Genomic DNA, 22,111 nt, shown 5'->3' with positions numbered 1-22,111 from the left:
AGCCCCCGTTCACTACAACTAGAGGAAGCCCACGCACAGCAATGCAGCCAAAACTAAATAAATGAATAATCTTTTTTTAAAAAAAAAAGAGCAACAAAATTGACAAACCTTTAGCTAGACTGATAAAGAAAAAAGAGAGAGAGAGAGAGAAGACACAAATAACTAAATTCAGAAATCAACGGAAGGACATTGGGACTTCCCTGGTGGTCCAGTGGTTAAGAATCTGCCTTACAATGCAGGGGACGCAGGTTCAATCCCTGGTCAGGGAACTAAGATCCCACAGGCTGTGGGGCAACTAGGCCCAAGCACCACAACTACTGAGCCCATGTACCACAACTAGAGAGCCCACATGCCACAACTACAGAGCCCACACGCTCTGGAGCCCACACGCCACAACTAGAGAGCACGCATGTCACAACTACTAGACCCACACACTCTGGAGTCCATGTGCCACAACTAGAGAGAAGCCCCGCATGCCACAACTAGAGAGAAGCCCGTGAACCACAGCAAAGAGCCCACACACCTCAACGAAAGATCCCACATGCGGCAACTAAGACCCAGTGCAGCCATAAATAAATAAATAAATAAATAAATAAACGAAGGACATTACTGCCAAACTTACAGAGATTTGTTTTAAGATTATAAGAGAATGCAACTAACAATTGTATGCTAACAAATTAGATTGCCTAGATGACATGGACAAATTCTAGAAATAAAAAAGTTGCCAGAACTGACTCAAGAAGAAATATAGCATCTCAATAGATCTGTAACAAGTAAAATATTTAAATTGAATTAGTAATGAAGAACCTCCCAACAAAGAAAAGTCACAACCAGATGGCTTCACTGGTGAGTTTTACAAAACATTTAAAGAATCAATACCAATTTGCCTCAAACTCTTCCAGATAACTGAATAAGATTGAACACTTCCCAACTCATGCTAGGAGGCCACCATTGCCCTGATACCAAAGCCAGATAAAGACCTAACAAGAAAAGAAAATTACAGCCCCATATATCTTATGATTATAGATGCAAAAGTCCTTTAACAAAATACTAGGAAACTGAATTCAACTGCATATTAAAATGACCAAGGGGAATTTAACCCAGGTGTGCAAGGATGGTTCAACGTAAGAAAATCAATCAATATAATACATCACATTAATATAACAAAGGGGAAAAGCTACATGATCATCTCAATTGATGCAGAAAAGGCATTTGACAAAATCCAACACCCACTTATGATAAAAGAATTCAGAATGCCAGGAATAAACAGAAACTCCTCAACATGATAAAGGGCATTTACGAAAAACCTACAGCTAACATAGTCAATGGTAAAAGATGAACACTTTCCCACTAAGATCAGGAATTAAGACAAGACGCCCACTTTTACCACTGCTATTATACTAGAATTTCTAGCCAGAGCAATTAGACAAGAAAACAGGAAATAAAAGGCATTAAGATTGGAATGCAAGTAATAAAACTCTCCCTATTCACAGATGACATGATCATACATATAGAAGATTCCAAAGAATCCACATGAAAGCTACTAGAGCTAATGAACAAACTCAGCAATTTTGCTGGTTACAATACACACACAAAATCAAATGTGTTTTTATACACCAGCAATAAACAATCCAAAAATTTTTAAGAAAGCAATTCCATATAGTATCCCAAAGAATAAAGTACCCAAGAATAAATTTAACCAAGGAGGTGAATGACTGGTACACTGAAAATTACAAAATATTTGCTGAAGGAAATTAAGGAAGACCTAAATAAATGGAACAGCATCCTGTATTCACGGATTATAAGACTTAATATTGTTAATATGTCAGTACTGCCCAAAGCAGCCTATAGATTCACTGTAATGCCTGTCAAAATCTCAACAGCCTTTTTTTTTGCAGAAATGAAAAGGCCAATCCTCAAATTCATATGGAATCTCAAGAGGCCCCAAATAACCAAAACAATCTTGAAAAAGAACAAAGTTAGAGGACTCACTTCCCAATTTCAAAATTAATACAATGCTACAGTAATCAAAACAGTGTGGTATTGGCAGAAGGACAGACATATAGACCAATGGTATAGAATTGTAAGTCCAGAAATAAACCCATACATCTATGGCCAATTGATTTTCAACAAAGGTGCCAAATTCATTTAATGGGGAAAGAATTATCTCTTCAACAAATGGTGCTTGGACAACTGGATATCCACATGCAAGACAATGAAGTTGGACTCCCTACCACACACCATATGCAAAAATTAACTCAAAATAGATCACCAGTCTAAATATAAGACCTAAAACCATAAAATTCTTGAAGAAAACATAAAACATAAATCTTCATGACCTTGGAATTGGCAGTGGATTCTTAGACATGACAACAAGAGAAAAAATAGATGAATTTGACTTATAAAAATTTAAAACTATTGTGGATCAAAATACATTATCAAGAAAGTGAAAAGAAAATCTATAGAATGGGAGAAAATATTTGCAAATCATCTAATAAGGATTTAATATTCATAATATATAAAGAACTCCTAAGCTCAACAAGAAGACAAATAACCCATTTGAAAAATTGGCAGGCTGGGTGCAGAGCTGTGAGGTGAAGGGATCGTGCTGCAGGGACAGCAGGCCTTCCCTGGCAGCTGCCGCAGGTCGGATCATTCACTCCTGTGGGCCGGCGCAGCCACAGGGAGCACCCTCTGGCCAGCGGACAAAGGGTTAAATACGCCAGCGGTGACCGCAGGCTGGATGTGAGAACCTCGGCACGGTGTCCGCACTGCAGGTGCACCCGGGTGGGTGGAGCGAGCCGGCTGGCGGTGACGTGACCGACCGGCCGAGGCTCCCCTTCCCCTGCAGGGGTCGCTCGGCTCCTCCACAGGCGCCCTCTTTTCTAACTTGAAGGCAAAAGGTGGTGCCTGTGGACCAAGGGAGAGCCTGGCTCTGCCGTGCTGGGAGCGGCAGTTACTCTCACCAATTAGGGCGCGGGGGCGCGTGTGGCACGGACGTGCTGACACAGGTGACCAATGGGATTGGGGCTCAGGGGTGGGCCGCGTGGAGTGGGTGTGGTCATAGTCTGGAGCCACGGTTTCTAGTGAGGCAACCACCAGAGTTGCGTGGAGAGCTAAGCTGAGTGGCGGTGGGGTGCTTCTATGCCCCCACGTAGAAAAGCCTACCAATGCTTTCTCATTTGGATCCAGGCTCCAATTCGGGAGACTGGTAGCTGGATCCCCTAGGAAGAAAAGTTCTCAAGCAGTAAGAAGAAAGCCTTTCAGTTTGGAACACTTCTTTGCAGATGGAAATGGGGAATGGACTGTCAGACCAGACTTTGATCCTGTCCAGCCTGCCTTCATTTCAGTCCTTCCACATTGTCATTATGGGTTTGGACTCTGCTGGAAAGACAGCTGTGTTATACAGGCTGCAGTTCAATGAAATTGTAAATACCGTACCTACCAAAGGATTTAACATGGAAAAAATTAAGGTAACCTTGGGAAATTCTAAAAGTAACTTTTCACTTCTGGGATGTAGGTGGTCAGGAGAAATTAAGGCCACTGTGGAAATCATATACCAGATGCGCAGATGGCATTGTGTTTGTTGTGGACTCTGTTGATGTTGAAAGGATGGAAGAAGCCAAAACTGAACTTCATAAAATAACTAGGATATCAGAAAATAAAGGAGTTCCTGTGCTTATAGTTGCTAAAAAACAAGACCTGAGGAACTCATTGTCTCTCTCAGAAATTGAGAAATTGTTAGCAATGAGTGAACTGAGCTCATCAACTCCCTGGCATTTTCAGCCCACCTATGCAATCATAGGTGATGGACTGAAGGAAGGACTTGAGAAACTACATGATATGATAATTAAAAGAAGAAAAATGTTGCAGCAGCAGAAAAAGAAAAGATGAATGGTGATAACCTTTTAGGTCTGTGTGGAGTAGGTTTTCTGTGGTCTGATTTTGACAAATGGAAGAGTGTCGACAGCCTGGTTTGCCTGCCTGCCCTCCTGGATGCTGTTAAAGCTTTGTTTTGTTGAACAATCAGATGTCCAACTCTGTTGCCTTGTGGAAGATGAGTAAATGCAGTGCTTCTTAAAATGGCCTCTTCTGCCTACCCCACAAATCTTTTGGTACTACCACTTTGGGAAGCCAAGCAAAGATATAAAATTGACCAGAAAACAGCTGTGGAAATTTGACCTGAAGTTAGTGAAATAAAACTTTGAAGAGTGTCTGCCTAAAAAAAAATAAAAAAATTGGCAATGCACAGAAATCTCTTGGCATTCCTATACACTAATGATGAAAAATCTGAAAGAGAAATTAAGGAAACACTCACATATACCATTACAACAAAGAGAATAAAATACCTAGGAATAAACCTACCTAAGGGACAAAAGACCTGTATGCAGAAAACTAAGACACTGATGAAAGAAATTAAAGATGATACAAACAGATCAAGAGATATACCATGTTCTTGGCTTGGAAGAATCAACATTGTGAAAATGACTATACTACCCAAAGCAATCTACAGATTCAATGCAATCCCTATCAAACTACCAATGGCATTTTTCATAGAACTAGAACAAAAGTTTCACAATTTGTATGGAAACACAAAAGACCCCGAATAGCAAAAGCAATCTTGAGAAACAAAAATGGAGCTGGAAGAATCAGACTCCCTGACTTCACACTATACTACAAAGCTACAGTAATCAAGACAGTATAGTACTGGCACAAAAACAGAAATATAGATCAATGGAACAGGATAGAAAGCCCAGAGATAAACCCACGCACATATGGTCACCTTATTTTTGATAAAGGAGGCCAGAATATACAATGGAGAAAACACAGCCTCTTCAATAAGTGGTGCTGGGAAAACTGGACAGCTACATGTAAAATAATGAAATTAGAACACTCCCTAACACCATACACAAAAGTAAACTGAAAATGGGTTAAAGACCTAAAGGTAAGGCCAGAAAGTATCAAACTCTTAGAGGAAAACATAGGAAGAACACTCTATGACATAAATCACAGCAAGATCCTTTTTGACCCACCTCCTAGAGCAATGGAAATAAAAACAAAAATAAACAAATGGGACCTAATGAAACTTCAAAGCTTTTGCACAGCAAAGGAAACCATAAACAAGACGAAAAGACAACCCTTAGAATGGGAGAAAATATTTGCAAATGAAGCAACTGACAAAGGATTAATCTCCAAAATTTACAAGCAGCTCATGCAGCTCAATATCAAAAAAACAAACAACCCAATCCAAAAATGGGCAGAAGACCTAAATAGACATTTCTCCAAAGAAGATATACAGATAGCCAACAAACACGTGAAAGAGTGCTCAACATCACTAATCATTAGAGAAATGCAAGTCAAAAATACAGTGCGGTATCACCTCACACCAATCATAATGGCCATCATCAAAAAATCTGTAAACAATAAATGCTGGAGAGGGTGTGGAGAAAAGGGAATCCTCTTTCACTGTTGGTGGGAATGTAAATTGATACAGCCACTATGGAGAACAGTAGGGAGGTTCCTTAAAAAACTAAAAATAGAACTACCATACGACCCTGCAATCCCACTACTGGGTATATACCCTGAGAAAACCATAATTCAAAAAGAGGCATGTACCACAATGTTCACTGCAGCTCTTTTTACAACAGCCAGTCCATGGAAACAACCTAAGTGTCAGTTGACAGATGAATGGATAAAGAAGATGTGGCACATATATACAATGGAATGTTACTCAGCCATAAAAGGAAACGAAATTCAGTTATTTGTAGTGACGTGGATGGACCTAGTGTCTGTCATACAGAGTGAAGTAAGTCAGAAAGAGAAAAACAAATACCATATGCTAGCACACATATATGGAATCTGAAAAACAAATGGTTCTGAAGAACCTAGGGGCAGGACAGGAATGAAGACACAGATGTAGAGAATGGACTTGAGGACATGGGGAGGGGGAAGGGTAAGCTGGGGTGAAGTGAGAGAGTGGCATGGACTTATATATACTACCAAATGTAAAATAGATAACTAGTGGGAAGCAGCCACATAGCACAGGGAGATCAGCTCAGTGCTTTGTGACCACCTAGAGGGGTGGGATAGGGAGGGTGGGAGGGAAGGAGACGCAAGAGGGAGGAGATATGGGGATATATGTATATGTATAGCTGATCCTCTTTGTTGTAAAGCAGAAACTAACACACCATTGTAAAGCAATTATACTCCAATAAAGATGTTTAAAAAAAATTGGCAAAGGAATTAAATAGGCATTTCTCCAGAGAAGATTTACAAATGGCCAATGAGCTCATGAAAAGATGCTCAACATCATTAGTTATTAGGGAACTGCAAATCAAAACCTCAATGAGAAACCACTTTACTGGAATAACTATAATTTTTAAAATGAAAATAGCAGGTGTTACTGGGGATGTGGAGAAATTGGAACTCTTGTAAATTGCCACTGGGAATGTAAAATGGCACAGCCACTGTGGATAACAGTTTGGTGGTTCCTCAAAAAGTTCAGTATAGAATTACCATATGACCCAGCAGTTACACTCCAAGTTATATACCCAAAAGAACTGAAAACAGGGACTTAAACAGATACTTGTATTCGGTGTTTACTGTAGCATTATTCACAATAGGCAAAAGGTGAAATAGCTCAAATGTCCATCAGTAGGTGAATGGATAAACAAAATGTGGTATATCCATACAATGAAATACTATTTGGCCATAGAAAGAAATGATGTTCTGATATAAGCTATGACATGGATGAACCTTGAAAGCGTTATGCCAAGTGAAATAATCCAGGCACAAAAGGACAAATATTATATAGTTCCACTTACACAAAATATCTACAATAGGCAAATTCATATAGACAGAAAGTAGGTTAGAAGTTACCAGGGATTGGGGGAAGGGGGAATGGGGAGTTATTGCTTAATGGGTACAGAATTTCTATTGGGGGTGATAGAAAAGTTTTGGAATAGATAGTGGTGATGATTGCACAATACTGTGAATGTACTTAATACACTGAATATTATACTTAAAATGGTTGCAATGGCATATTTTATGTTTTATATACTTTATCACAATGATATTAAAATTTTAAAAATAAAGATAGACCACATCGTGGACCACAAAGAAATCTCAGCAAATTTAAAAGAAGGAAATCAAACAGGGTATATTTTCTGACCAAAATAGAATCAAACAAATTAATAAAGGATAATAGGATAATCTCCAAACATTTAGATACTTAAAGAACACACTCCTGAATAATCCATTTGTCAAAAAGCAAATTTCATGGAGAATCACAAATTACATTTAAATGATTTAAAATGAAAATACAACATATCAAAATTTGTGGGACACAGCTAAATCAGTGCTGAGAGGGGAATTTACAGCACCAAATCTTAAAAAAAAGGATAATCTCAAATCAATAATTTAAGTTGCCACCTTAACATACTAGGTAGAGCAAATTAAATGAAACTGAAAACAATAATAATATAGAAAATGAAACAGAAAGGTGGTTCTCTGAAAATGTCAGTAAAACTGACAAATCTCTAGCAGGACTGACAAATTTAAAAACGGAGAAGACATAAATTGCCAAAATCAAGAGTGAAGTGGGGTATCACCACAAACCCTACAGACATCAAAAGGGTAATAACAGAATACATCTAACAACTCTACACACATAAACTTGACAAGTTAAATAAAATGAACTGCTTCCTCAAAAACCACATACTACTGCAACTCGCCAAATATGAAATTATTTGAATAACCTATAACTATTAAGGAAATTGAATTTGTATTTGAAAACTCCCAAAAAGAACTCTCCAGGCCTAGATGGTTTCACTGGAGGATTCTACCAAATGTTTAAAGAAGAATTCAAACCAAATCTAAATCTTTCCAGAAAATAGAAGAGGAAGAAACACTTCACAACTCATTTCATTAAACCAGTGTTATCCTGATACCAAAACCAGACAAAGACAGTACAAAAAAAGGAAAACTACAGACCAGTATCTCTGCTCTGTGCATTCCATAGCTGAAAGACATAACAAGCAGCATCTGAGGAGCATACAAAACAAAAAGGAAAAAATAAAACTGTCCCTATTTGCAAATGACATTATTGTCTACAATACAATCCCAAGGAATCTACAAAAACCTCCTAGAACTAATAAATGTTTTCAACAAGGTCTCAGGATACAAGATTGACATACAAAAATCAATTGTATTTCTATGTACTATCCATGAGCACATGGAAACCAAAATTTAAAATACAATGCAATTTATAATCAGCTTTTAAAAAATGAAATACTTAGGTGTAAATCTAACAAAGAATATACCAGGGCTTCCCTGGTGGCGCAGTGGTTGAGAGTCCGCCTGCCGATGCAGGGGACACGGGTTCATGCCCCAGTCCGGGAAGATCCCACATGCCGTGGAGCGGCTGGGCCCGTGAGCCATGGCCACTGAGCCTGCGTGTCCGGAGCCTGTGCTCCGCAACGGGAGAGGCCAAAACACTGAGAGGCCCGCGTATTGCTATATATATATATATATATATACACACATACCAGACTTGTATGTTAAAACTACAAAACCCTGATGAAAGAAATAAAAGATCTACATTCATGCAAAGACATACCGTGTTCATGGATTAGAAGACTCCACGTAGTAAAGATGTCAATTCTTTCCAGATTTATGTACAAGTTTGAAATAATTCCTATCAAAATTCCAGTATGTTTTTTGAAAATATAGACAAGATTATTATTAAATTTATATGGAAAAACAAAGGAACTAGAATAGCTAAAACAATTTTATAAAAGAAGGATGAAGTGGGAGGAATCACTTTACCAATTTTGAGATTTAATATATAGGTACAGTAATCAAGACTGTGTGGTATTGGCAAAGGAATAAACACATCAAAGAGCAGAATAGAGATCCCAGAAACAGACCCACACAAATACAGCCAACTGATTTTTGACTAAGGTCCAAAAGCAATTCAATGGAGGAAAGACAGCCTTTTCAATAAATAGTGCTGGTGCAGTTGAACTTCCATCAGCAAATTGGTAAATTTAGTTTAAGAAAAAGTAGAAATCTATTTTACTGTTTTTACAGCTTCTCTTTAGATTTGAAAATTTTCAAAATAAAAAAATTGGGGAAGAGACATATAAAATATATTGCAATTATATTTATTTACAATGGAAGCTATACCTGTTGGGTAACCACAATAGTCTTATCTACTCCAAGGGCATTTCTTTCCCAGGATCAAGGGACCTAGGAAACTGAATTAGTAAGTCAGAAGGTTACTTGATGAGCATGGAATCAGAGTGAAGGAAGTGACTGTTTCATAATTGAGTCTACATCCTTAGGGACCACAATATGTGTGTCTGTCATATACGTGGTCTACCCAGCTCCCTCTGCTCTCCAGCCACTGCACAAATGTACACACTTCCCTCTCCCATCCCTTCCTGTCCCTCTGCATAGTGAGGAGTGGGGGATGCTGGACAAACAGTAACATATCTTCACTCTCTAATCCCTCTTTTTCAAATAACTCGTACACCACCTTTCTGTAGCACCTTATTCTTCAGAGAGTTTACAGTAAAACCGATTAGATTGCAGCTTTCTTCGAGTACATTCCAGTCTTGCAGATATGCCCTGATCACCTTGATTACACTTGGATATTTCCCAAGTCTCCATCAGCAACACATCTACAACCATGTCTTTGTGTTATTTCACTCTCAGAATCATTCTGAGCCTATCTCCAAATTCCTGGGTCACCTTACTGCAGCCTAGACTCTGACTACACTTATTTCTTTAGTTTGATTTATTTTGCCAAGGTCCCATCATAGACAGATTTTTTTTCAAGGTGTTGACAATATTACTGCTTCTTTTGGTGTCTTTGCCACTGCTCTACAAATGTATTTTTGCAAACAGTATGAGCTAAAGAAGGTATAATAGATGAAATGATAAAATTAGATTTTATATATATATATATGGAAGTGCTTTGAAAGTTAAAAGCACTGAACAAGTATAAGAGATGATTATTGCTGTAATTTAATAGGTAAAGCCACTGGCTGCTTCAGGCCAGCCCTCATAGGAGAGGAGCACTTGAGGATACTCCAGCCAGTCTGCTCTGTAGTTTTTCCACCTCGCATTTCTCTCCCATTTTCAGTCACATGATGATTAAGTCTCTGGGGAATGAATCATGCTGCCAAAGCCACAGAGACTAATTTATAAAGCAGACCTCAAGGTGGTCATTTATAATGAGCAGTATATTAGGCAAGACAAGACTTTCATCAACAGCATAAAGGCCCTCCTGGCTGGTGGGTCGTCCCAGTCAAGAAACCAGTTATACACCATAAAGCTGCTCAGCAAACACCTAATTAGAACAAAATGAATTGGATAGTCTCCAGAGTTTTGTTCTTCTTTTAATCAAGCCTAGGTACCTGAGAAATTGCCCTTCTCCATACTAGGAATAGTTCTGTCTACAGAAGCAAAGACGCCATTGTCCAAAAATAGACAGTCCTCTCCATGGTCGTTCCTGGAGATGCACTGACAGATTTTCTCTTGTTCACCCATCTCACTTTGCCAGTCATCTAGGTACCTGTCTTTACAGCATTACCTCGAGACAATCATGTTACAAGTTTTGACATTACAGTTTACCTTAACATTAGTAACATTTTAGGGTGGTCATTTCTTGACACCTTAATATCTCCGTTTTGCAATATACAACAGGTTACCATGGCAGGCAGGCCCCATTTGTTTACCACTTCAAAATGTGCTCATCCAACAGTGCCACAAAGAAACTTATGCTTCACTTCTTAAACTTTTTCATCTTTTTCCCCATCTGCCAAATAGCCAAAGTGCACTCTAGTGCCTTTAGGATATTACCAAAAGCCAGTCTGTTGCTTTGGTGCAAAAGTGTGGGTGCTACCTGAAGGCAAAAAGGAATACCTGCAGGTCTGTACCCAGCACCAACTGGGAACCAGAAATCTAGTCTGCTAAAGTTCAAAGGGAATGGAGAAACCTGAAGCTTAGAAAAGATAAATGATTCAATAAAATAGTATATATGAAAGTGCCTAGCACAGGCCCTCAATAATAGTTAGGAAAAAGAAATGAGCAAATTGTCCAAGGTCTCCCAAATAGTGAGTCATAGGGCCAAAACTCACGTAGTTGTTTCCCCACTAACACAGTGCCTCAAAAGTCATCTTGAAAAATATTTTGCTTTCCATCCTACTTTTCAGAAGTATTTTGTGGGGAAGAGCAGAGAGAAGCATCTGCTCGTATTTCATTGTAGACTGGAACTTGTTGACTTCAGCATCAGAGTAACTTTCTCTGAAGCCTTCCCTGAGCCCCTTCTTCTTAGCCCCAGCGCCCTTTGATTAAATTCTGCCTTTTATTATCACTTGCACTTCCTTCTCTCCTATTTCTGGCCTCCTGAATATAAACTCTTGAAGTGTCCACTCACTCATCTTTATACGTCTCACAGTGAGGCCCAGCGTAGAGTCTGGCATATAGTAAGTACTCAACAAATTTCTGGTAATTTGAATTGAGTTCCATTAGCTGCAGCTTCTGTGATTCTCCATGATTTTTTGCCTGAGCCCTCTGTCTCCTGTCTCAATTCCTTTTAACAGTTTTTACTACGAGCTGGGTGAAACTAGTTATGCTATCCTCAAGATTCCACGGAACTCTTTTCAAAATCTTTTCCTCCATTTTGCTTCACAACTCCATTTTTGGTGAACTCTGCTTCCATCACCCCTTTCATTCATTCATTCATTCACTCATTCACTCACTCACAAATGCACAGTGAAGTAGACAGAGGGGCCCTACCTTTTAGAACTTGTAGTCTTCTGGGAGATCAGCAGTAAACAAGTAATAAAATAATTACAGATTGTGATAAGTGCTAAGGAAATAAACAGATGATACCGAGATCAGGACTGACCTCTCTGAGGGGATCAAATCTAGGTCTGAAGTACCAAAGCCACGAAGAACCCAGCCAGACAAAGCTGCATTTCAGGGAACAGCATGTGAAAAGGTAGGAAAGAGCTGGATATGCTCAAGAAAAAGCAGAAAGGTTGTGCGACTGGGGTGTATTGAGTGAGGTGAGGGGGGTGGGATGAGGTCAGAGAGGCAGGCAGGAGCCACACTATGTAGGAGACTTGTAGGCTGAGGTAAGGAGTGTAATCTGACTCTAATTGTAGTGGGGGTCAAAGAGTTTTTAAGCAGAGGAGTAACGTAAGCGAATTGACATTTTTAGAAGATGGTGCTGACTGCTGTGTGGAGACCACATAGTGTGGGGACAAGAGAGCGTGCAGAGACCACTGTCCAGGCTAATACACTGGTCCAGCTGAGGACTGCTGGGGCCTGGACTAGGGTGGTGGCAGTGAAGATGGTGTGATTCAAGAAATATTTTTGAAGTAGAATTGAAGGATTCTGGATTTGCCGATAATTTGAATGGGGAACCTCTTTGTTTTACTGTTTAGGAAGGTAAGGCACAGGAAGACTAAGTTAATAGGGAATAATTTTTGTGCTGTAACTGAACCCTGATTTCCTAACTGCTGGTCTCGTGTTCTTTCTGTGCACTACTCTGCTTTTTATAATCTTCAGCAATTCTCACTACCTTTGTGTCTTCTCCCAAATGCAATCATTCACCAAATCCAGCCCCCTCCTTTTCTGTGCCCCCTGAATCTCCTGCCTGCACTTGCCATGCCCATTCTGCTCTGGGTTATTGTGACTGCCTTCTGGCTGGCCTTGCTGCCTCCTTCCAGCCTTGCAGTGCAGGTCATTTTTCATGGCTTCGCTTCAACCGTGTCTCTAATAACTCTCCAGCAACTCCCTACTCATTCAAATGAAAATCCAGACTTTGGGCAGTGGCTTCACAGCACTTCTCCAGCTAGGTCCACCCAACCCTTCCTGTTTGCTCTCGTCTCCCATTATAACCCAGCCCACATCTTCAATTTTAGTCTTTTTGTGGCTACCCCTCCCAGCTCTGAGCTATTAGGCCAGCTGCTTTGTGTATGAAATTCCCCTCTTTTGCTCTTTCTTCTTGACTAGCAAGTCATAGATTTTTCCTGAATCATTTCAGTCATTCATTCTTTATTTCACCAAATAATAATTGAGTACCTCCTTTGGGCCCGACACTACTAGCTACTAGGCATGAAAAAATCAGTAGAGATGGTACCTGCCCTCAAGCAGCTTGGAGTCTGTTGGGGGAGGCAGATCTGTAATCAAATAATCACGATACGTTGTATTAAGTGGCCCAGGGGCTATAGATACAGAATGCTGGAGCTACACACAAGAAGTAGCAACAAACCCTACTGAGGGAAACAAGAAAGGCTTCACAGAGGAGGTGGCATTTGAATTGAGTAGAAAGGTATATAAGTATTTTTGAAGGTGAAGAGAAAGAGTAAGGGCATTTCTGGAAGAAAGAATCCGTTGTTATTTGATAATCATAATAGCTAGCAGGTACTGCTTTTTCAGGTATATATATACTTGTGATAGGGCGGCATATGCTGGGATTATAGTGACAGGTTCAGTACGGCTGGAGTATGGGACACATAGAAAAAGCATATTGGAAAATGAGAATAGAAGGAGAGATTGGGACAAGATTCTACAAGCAGTAGGAGCCAGGAGAGATTTTTTTTTAATTTATTTTTTGGCTGTGTTGGGTCTTCATTGTTGTGTGCAGGCTTTCTCTAGTTGCAGCGAGTGGGGGCTACTCTTCGTTGTGATGCATGGGCTTCTCATTGTGGTGGCTCCTCTTGTTTCAGAGCACAGGCTCTAGGCATGCGGGCTTCAGTAGTTGTGGCTCCCGGGCTCTAGAGCACAGGCTCAGTAGTTGTGGTGCATGGGCTTAGTTGCTCTGCAGCATGTGGGATCTTCCTGGACCAGGGCTCGAACCCATGTCCCCTGCATTGGCAGGCAGATTCTTAACCACTACACCACCAGGGAAGTCCCCAGGAGAGATCTTTAAAAGAGGGAGTGGCAGGCTTCCCTGGTGGCGCAGTGGTTGAGAGTCCGCCTGCCGAGGGAGGGGACACGGGTTCGTGCCCCAGTCCGGGAAGATCCCACATGCCGCGGAGCGGCTAGGCCCGTGAGCCATGGCCGCTGAGCCTGCGCGTCCGGAGCCTGTGCTCCGCAACGGGAGAGGCCACAACAGTGAGAGGCCCGCGTACCACAAAAAAAAAAAAAGAGGGAGTGGCATGATCAGTTTTGGAACTGTGGCAGCTATAGTTGGTACACAGGTTATAGAACCATGGAGGTGATTACAGAGGTCACGTGAGAGATGAAGGCTTCAACCAAGGTGAAGGCAGAGGGAACAGAGAAGAGGACATATCTACACTAAGACTGACAGGGTTGGGAGTCTGATTGGACATAGTGGAGTGGGAAAAAGCAGAATCAGGAGATGACTCCAAGATTTCTAACAGGATACCATTAAGTGGGATAGAGAACAGAAGAGGAGAAAGGGTTTAAGACAGAAGATCACGAGTTTATTTGGAGCAATCTGAGTTTGAGTCACCAATCAGCATACAAGTAGAAAAGTCCAGGAAGCAAATGGGTACAAAAGTGTGGTGCTCAGAAGAAAGCTTGCCACTCACAGCATCTAAAAATTCATCCATTCTCTAAGCGCTATATCTCTTCCTGTGTATTCTGAGTGTTATGCTAATTGTACACTTGTCTACCCTAAAAGTCAGGGGTCCTCCTCAGTATGATGCTTATGTCCTTGCAGTAGCCTACAAGACCCAGCATGGTCTGTCCTCTATCACCTCTCTGACCTCATTTCCTACTGCTCTGTCCTCCACCACACTGTCCTGCTTGCTGTTCTTAGAAGGTATCAGGCACAAGGCACACTCCCACTTCAATATTTTGCACTGGATGTTTCCTCTGCTTAGAATGCTTTACCGTGGATGTTCACATGACTAACTCCTTCACGTCTTTGCTCAGTTGCAACTTTTTCAATGAGACTTACCCTGACCACCATATTTAATACTATAGTTGCCCATCCCCACTCCCTGACCACTCACACTTTTTTTTCACCAATAGCACCAATCATCTGCTAACATACAGTGTAATTTACTTGTGTATTATGTTTATCGTTTATCAACTCTGTCTCTCCTCTAGAATGTAAGCTTCTTGAGGGCAGAGATTTTTTTCTTTTATTCACTAATATATGTCAAGCACCTAAACCAGTGCTTGGAGCATGATAAGCACTCAGTATATATTTATATCTGTTGAATAAATGAATGAGAGTATAGGTTCCTGCATCAGTCTCCCTTCTAAAATTTTTGTTTGCATGGGCCTTGTACCCTCAGGGCCAAATAGAAATATAGGAAGAGGAAATGAGTAGATATAAGAATAACTTAATGCCATTTGGCAGCCACACATTTCTGTTATATTAAAATAGAGCCTTTCTTAACTGGCTCCTTTCATAGTTTGTACGACTTATTGCTACTGTAGCAAATTACCACGAACTTAGTAGCTTAAAACAGCACAAATTTATTCTCATACAGTTCTGGAGGTTAAAAGTCTAAAATGGGGCTTCCCTGGTGGCACAGTGGTTGAGAGTCCGCCTGCCGATGCAGGGGACACGGGTTCGTGCCCCGGTCCGGGAAGATCCCACATGCCACGGAGCGGCTGGGCCCGTGAGCCATGGCTGCTGAGCCTGCGCGTCCGGAGCCTGTGCTCCGCAACGGGAGAGGCCACAGCAGTAAGAGGCCCACGTACCGCAAAAAAAAAAAAAAAAAAAAGTCTAAAATGGGTCACAGGATTATATTCCTTCTGGAGGTTCTAGGGAAGAATCTGTTTCGTTTCCTTTTCCAGCTTCTAGAGGTCTCCTGCATGCCTTGGTTCATGGTTCCTTCCTCCATCTTCAAAGTACATCACTCCAACCTCTGCTTCTGTCACCACATCACCTCTCTGACTGTGTATTTCCTGCTTTCCTATTTCCCTTATGAAGATCCTTGTAATTACATTGAGTTCACCCTATAATCCAGGATAATCTCCCCATCTCAAGATCGTTAATCATGTCTGCAAAGTCCCTTTGGCCATGTAAGTTAGCATATTCACAGATTCTGGGTATTACGACTTGCACATCTTCAGGGAGCAAGCATACAGAGTAAGACACAGATTGACAAGGGTTTGTTCAAAGGTGTAACCTAGTTCTGAAGACACCACACACCCTGGAGACATGTGTAGATTCAAATGTTCTAGAGCAGCACTATCCAATAAAACTTTCACGGTGATGGAAATGTTCTATATCTGCACTGACCAATACGGTAGCCACATGTGGTTATTGAGCATTTGAAATGTGGCTAGTGAGACGGAGGAACTACATTTTTCATTTTATTTTATTTTATTTTATTTTCACTAATTTACATTTAATAGCCACATGTGGCTAAGTGGTTAGTATTGGACAACAGAGGCCTGCAGCTGGGGGAAGGGACAGACAGTAAGGAAAATTTTTTTGTCTAAGTTTTAACTTTGAGTAGAATTTTTTTTTTAAATACCTCTCTGAGATTTTATGATACCTGGTTTGGAGATTGAATATATATTATGTGAATGGCACAAAAAATCACAGGCCACGATTTTTAATTTAAAGTGGACCTAGGTTTGTGATGCCTCAAACACCAGGGAAAATCAAATTGAAAGCTTTCATGGGAGAACACTTACTCTCGGGCCACATGGAAATCCCACAGAGAGTTCTAACAAAGTCCTTCACAATCAAAAGTCACAATTTACACAAGAAAACCAACTTCCAGGAGGAAGCAGTCAACAGGGAAAAAAAAAAAGGTAAAACATAACTAGACCCACAAAGATTTTAGATATTTACATTATCGTATACAGGATATTAAATAGATATGTTAAATACATTTAAGGAAATAAAAAAGTACAGAGCAAGAGACTATCAAAAATGACCTGCTACCGCATAGCACAGGGAGATCAGCTCAGTGCTTTGTGACCACCTAGAGGGGTGGGATAGGGAGGGTGGGAGGGAGGGAGATGCAACAGGGAAGAGATATGGGGATATATGTATATGTATAACTGATTCACTTTGTTATAAAGCAGAAACTAACACACCATTCATTGTAAAGCAATTATACTCCAATAAAGATGTTAAAAAAAAATGACCTGCTAGGTTTGAAAAAGAACTAAATAGAATACCTAGAAATGAAAAATATAATAATTGTTATTAAAAACCTTGATGAAGTTTTATGCATCAGTTGATGAGAAATTAGGAAACTGGAAAATACATCTGAAAAAATCACACAAAATTCAAAAAAGAGGTACAAAGAGATGGAAAATATGAGTGCTTAAGAGATATGGAGGATAAAGCAAAAAGGCCCAATATTAATCTCTTTAGAATTCTACAAAGAAATAATAGAAAAGGGGGAGAACCATTCAGATAAACCATAGCTGGAAAGTTTCCAGAATTTTGAAAAAGCAAAAATCTGCAGTTCGGGAAAACTAAGAAATTCCAGGCAAGATAAATAAAAAGAAATTAATATCTACATGCATCACAGTCAACTGCAGAACACCAGAGACAAAGATAAGATCTTAAAACAAGCTACAAGGAAAAGACTGATCACATACAAAAGAACAACAATTAGACCAATAGGTGACTTCTCAACAGCAACATTGGAAGCCATATTAGAATATAATGTTGAAAGTGCTTCGAGAAAATAATTTTCATCTTAAAATTATATATACTGTGGCCCACTCACTGAGCCGCCACTGAGGACTCAGTAGCTTCCCCCTCAAGCCCCCTCGCTTCCTGACGCTCTGTCCCCCCCACCCGCCTTTTCCAGCCGCCACCTTCTGCAGGCCATTTCCACCGAGGAAAAGGAATCGTATCGTATGTCCGCTATCCAGAACCTCCACTCTTTCGACCCCTTTGCTGATGCAAGTAAGGGTGATGATCTGCTTCCTGCTGGCACTGAGGATTATATCCATATAAGAATTCAACAGAGAAACAGCAGGAAGACCCTTACTACTGTCCAAGGGATCACTGATGATTACGATAAAAAGAAACTAGTGAAGGCGTTTAAGAAGAAATTTGCCTGCAATGGTACTGTACTTGAGCATCCAGAATATGGAGAAGTAATTCAGCTACAGGGTGACCAGCACTAGAACATATGCCAGTTCCTCGTAGAGACTGGACTGGCTAAGGACAATCAGCTGAAGGTTCATAGGTTTTAAATGCTTCTGGCTCACTGAAGCTTACGTGAGGATTTCCTTGCAATGAGCAAAATTTTCCTTCTGTCCCTTGTCACAAGTTTAAAAACCTCACAACTTGTATAATGTAACCATTTGGGGTCTGCTTTTAACTTGGACTAGTGTAACTCCTTCACGCAATAAACTGAAAAGAGCCAAAAAAAATTATATATACTGTGAAACTGTCTTCAGAGAATAAAGGCAACATAAAGGCATTTTAATATAAAAAAAATTTAAAGCATTTACCACCAACATTTGTCACTGAATAAGGAAAATTATCCAAAAAAGAAGTTCCGAGATATACAAAAGAACTTTAAGTAGAAAACAAAAGTTAAACATGTGGGTAATATTAGTAATTTATAATTTGTGGGATTAAAAGAAGACAAAAAACACAGAATTTAAAGGCTTCACAATAGCAACTCATGTTGTTGAGGATTAGAGTCAAAACATTTTAGGGGTCCCTTCAAGAAGAGGGTACATATGTTAATTAACTCTAGGTTTTATTGAATTAAGTAAGCATGTTAGAATTTCAAAGATAGCCACTAAAAGAAGAGAAAAAGAATGAATATCTTCCAAAATAATAGAAGTGGCAAAGTGGAACAAGAAAAAATCAATTGATTCAAAAGAGGAAAAAACAGCAAAAATGGAACTCATGGAATAAAATAAGACAATATAAATAAATCCAAATATACAGTCTTTTTCTTAAAATACAGTTTTGGAAATTTAAAAACACTTTTAAATAACTCTTTAGGTCAAAGAAGAAATCTTAATGGAAATTAGAAAATGTTTAGAAATGAGCTTATATGTTGCACCTAAAGTGGTGGTTACAGGGCTGTTTATAGCCTTAGGAGAGTATGTTAAAAAGGAAGAGGGAGTTCTGTGGTGGCCAGGCTTTCACTGCCATGGCCGATGTTCAATCCCTGGTCAGGGAACTGAGATCCCACAAGCTGTTCAGTGCGGCCAAAAAAAAAAGGAAGAAAGGCTGAAAGTTAATGAGCTAAGGGTTCAACTTAAGAAGTTAGATAATAAACAATAGAATAAATCCAAAGAAAGCAGAAGGAAGGAAATAATAGACACAAAAGCAAAAATTATTAAAATATAAAACAAAGTAGAGAAGATCACCAAAGCCAAGAATAGCAAGAGTCTATGGCATTTGAGCCATGACTCACTCCCTTATCACAACTCCCCCCACCCCACCTCTGCTTTGCAGAATCTCTACCCCAAACTCACTACTCTGGGCAGATGCAGCCAAGAGGATGGAGGTTCCTTCCCCCTGCAGTACCCAGTCTGGGGTTATGATTTCACCAAGGGAAGGGCAGGCTGCTGGAATTTTTCATCTCTCCCAGCTCCATGTTGCAGAAGCTCAAGTCCAAGCAGGCATGGTCAAGAAAACCAGATCTCTTTTCCTCCACCCAGCTCCCACTCTAACCTGGGCAAAACTTTTTGGCCAACCCAATATAAACCCTGAACTGTGATAGTAGCCTCCAAACCACAAAGATATCCAACGATAAAGGTTAAAAATCTAACTGACTTGGGAGGCTTAAGCACAACCTTGACAATAAATGGCTTGTGCCAACCCAGGAGTAACCCCTAGGTAGTCAAGCAAAGAAATTTAAAACAAGGGGAAAAAATCAGAGCAGGGACATCAAGCTTTATATTATAGAGAGGATAAACTTTACAATTTTCATTAAAATTATCAAACAAATAACCAAGAAATTAAAAGCCACCAGCCTGGGGTGGGGTGGGGAGTCAGTATCCCATAGTTCCTACCATATATTGTCTACAATGTTCAGATTTCAACAAAAAAATTATGAGAAAAATAATTTTTTCCTGCCCCTCCTCCATAAAACAGGAAAATATGACCCATACACAGAAGGAAAAAAAAAGAAAAGAAAAGCAATAAAAATACTCTCTTTAAAGAGGCTCAAGTGGAGGATGTAGCAGACAGAGATTTCAAAACAATTGTTATAAGTATGCTCAAAGAACTAAAGGCTGCTTAAAAGAAGTAGGAATGTGTGATGGCAATGTCTCAATAAATATAAATTATCAATAAAGAAATCGAAATTAGGGCTTCCCTGGTGGCACAGTGGTTAAGAATCTGCCTGCCAATGCAGGGGACACGGGTTCAAGCCCTGATCCAGGAAGATCCCACATGCCACAGAGCAACTAAGCCCATGCACCACAACTACTGACCCTGCGCTCTAGAACCCATGAGCCACAACTACTGAAGCCTGTGCACCTAGAGCCTGTGCTCTGCAACAAGAAAAGCCACCACAATGAGAAGCCCATGCACCACAACAAAGAGTGGCCCCTGCTCACTGCAGCTAGAGAAAGCCCACACACAGTAACAAAGACCCAATGCAGCCAAAAATAAAATAAATAAATTTATTTTTTAAAAAAAGGAAAGAAATGGAAATTATAAAAAAGAACCAAATGTATATTCTGGAGTTGAAAAGTATAGTAACAAATGAAAAATTTGCTAGAGGGGGCTCTACAGTAGATTTGAGTTGGCAGAAGAAAGAATCAGTCCACTTGAGGATATGACAATAGATATTATGCAATCTGAAGAACAGAGAGGAAAACTGCAGATGAACAGAGCCTCAGTGAAATGTGGGATATAAATAAGTGCATCAATATATGCATAATTGGAGTACTAAAAAGAGAGGAGAGCATTAAAAGGACAGAAAAAGATATTCCAAAAAATTGCTGAAAACTCTTCAAATTTCTTATTTTCTCCTTTTTTTTTTTTTCCTTATTTTGGCCACACTGCCTGCACGGCTCAGAGGATCTTAGTTCCCTGACCAAGGATCAAACCTGGGCCCCAGTAGTGAAACCACAGAGTCCTAAACACTGGACCACCAGGGAATTCCAAAATTTCTCAAATTTGATAAAAAAAAACTTTACACACCCAAGAAACTCAATTAATTCTAAGTAAACCCAAAGAGATCATACCCAGTATCATCATAGTAAAATGTTGAAAAACAAAAAGAAAATCTTGAAAGCAGGAAGAGAAAAAAAACACATCACATACAGGGGAACCCCCATAAGATTAACAGCTGACTTCCCATCAGAAGCAGTGAAGTCAAGAAGGATGATATAGTCAAACTACTGACAGTTAAAAAAAAAAACACCAAGAATCATGTATCTGGCAAAAATGAAGGTGAATTAAAGACATTCGCAGATGGAAAAAAAAAACCAGAGAATTCATTGCTAGGATACCTTTCTTTTTTTTTTTTACTTAGTGTATTATTTATTTATTTTTTAAACATCTTTATTGGAGTATAATTGCTTTACAATGGTGTGTTAGTTTCTGCTTTATAACAAAGTGAATCAGTTATACATATACATATGTTCCCATATGTCTTCCCTCTTGCATCTCCCTCCCTCCCACCCTCCCTATCCCACCCCTCTAGGTGGTCATAAAACGCCAAGCTGACCTCCCTGTGCCATGCGGCTGCTTCCCACTAGCTATCTATTTTACGTTTGGTAGTGTATATATGTCCATGCCACTCTCACTTTGTCACAGCTTACCCTTCCCCCTCCCCATATCCTCAAGTCCATTCTCTAGTGAGGTGGACGGACCTAGAGCCTGTCATACAGAGTGAAGTAAGTCAGAAAGAGAAGAACAAATACTGTATGCTAACACATATATATGGAATCTAAGGGGAAAAAAAAGGCCATGAAGAACCTAGGGGTAAGACGGGAATAGGATACCTTTTTTTATGTATATTTTTATTTTTTTGGCTGTGTTGGGTCTTTGTTTCTGTGCGAGGGCTTTCTCTAGTTGTGGCAAGCGGGAGCCACTCTTCATCGCTGTGCACGGGCCTGTCACTATCGCGGCCTCTCTTGTTGAGGAGCACAGGCTCCAGATGTGCAGGCTCAGTAGTTGTGGCTCACGGTTCCAGTTGCTCCATGGCATGTAGGA

At 40.0% G+C, this 22,111-nt stretch overlaps 1 protein-coding gene and 2 pseudogenes across 5 annotated transcripts in view; all 3 read left to right on the top strand.

Annotated features, from left to right (window-relative positions):
• The window catches only part of HDAC8 (histone deacetylase 8), a 244,229-nt gene that overhangs the window by 139,396 nt on the left and 82,722 nt on the right, over window positions 1-22,111 (top strand). The window lies entirely within an intron of this gene.
• LOC114906594 lies at window positions 3,231-4,365 on the top strand (annotated as a pseudogene).
• Window positions 17,050-18,849, top strand: LOC114906595 (annotated as a pseudogene).

The sequence above is a fragment of the Monodon monoceros genome, unplaced genomic scaffold (assembly GCF_005190385.1).
Source record: "Monodon monoceros isolate NGI ecotype Baffin Bay Population unplaced genomic scaffold, NGI_Narwhal_1 Super_Scaffold_22, whole genome shotgun sequence".
NCBI lineage: Eukaryota > Metazoa > Chordata > Mammalia > Artiodactyla > Monodontidae > Monodon > Monodon monoceros.
This window is presented reverse-complemented; position numbering and strand designations above follow the sequence as displayed.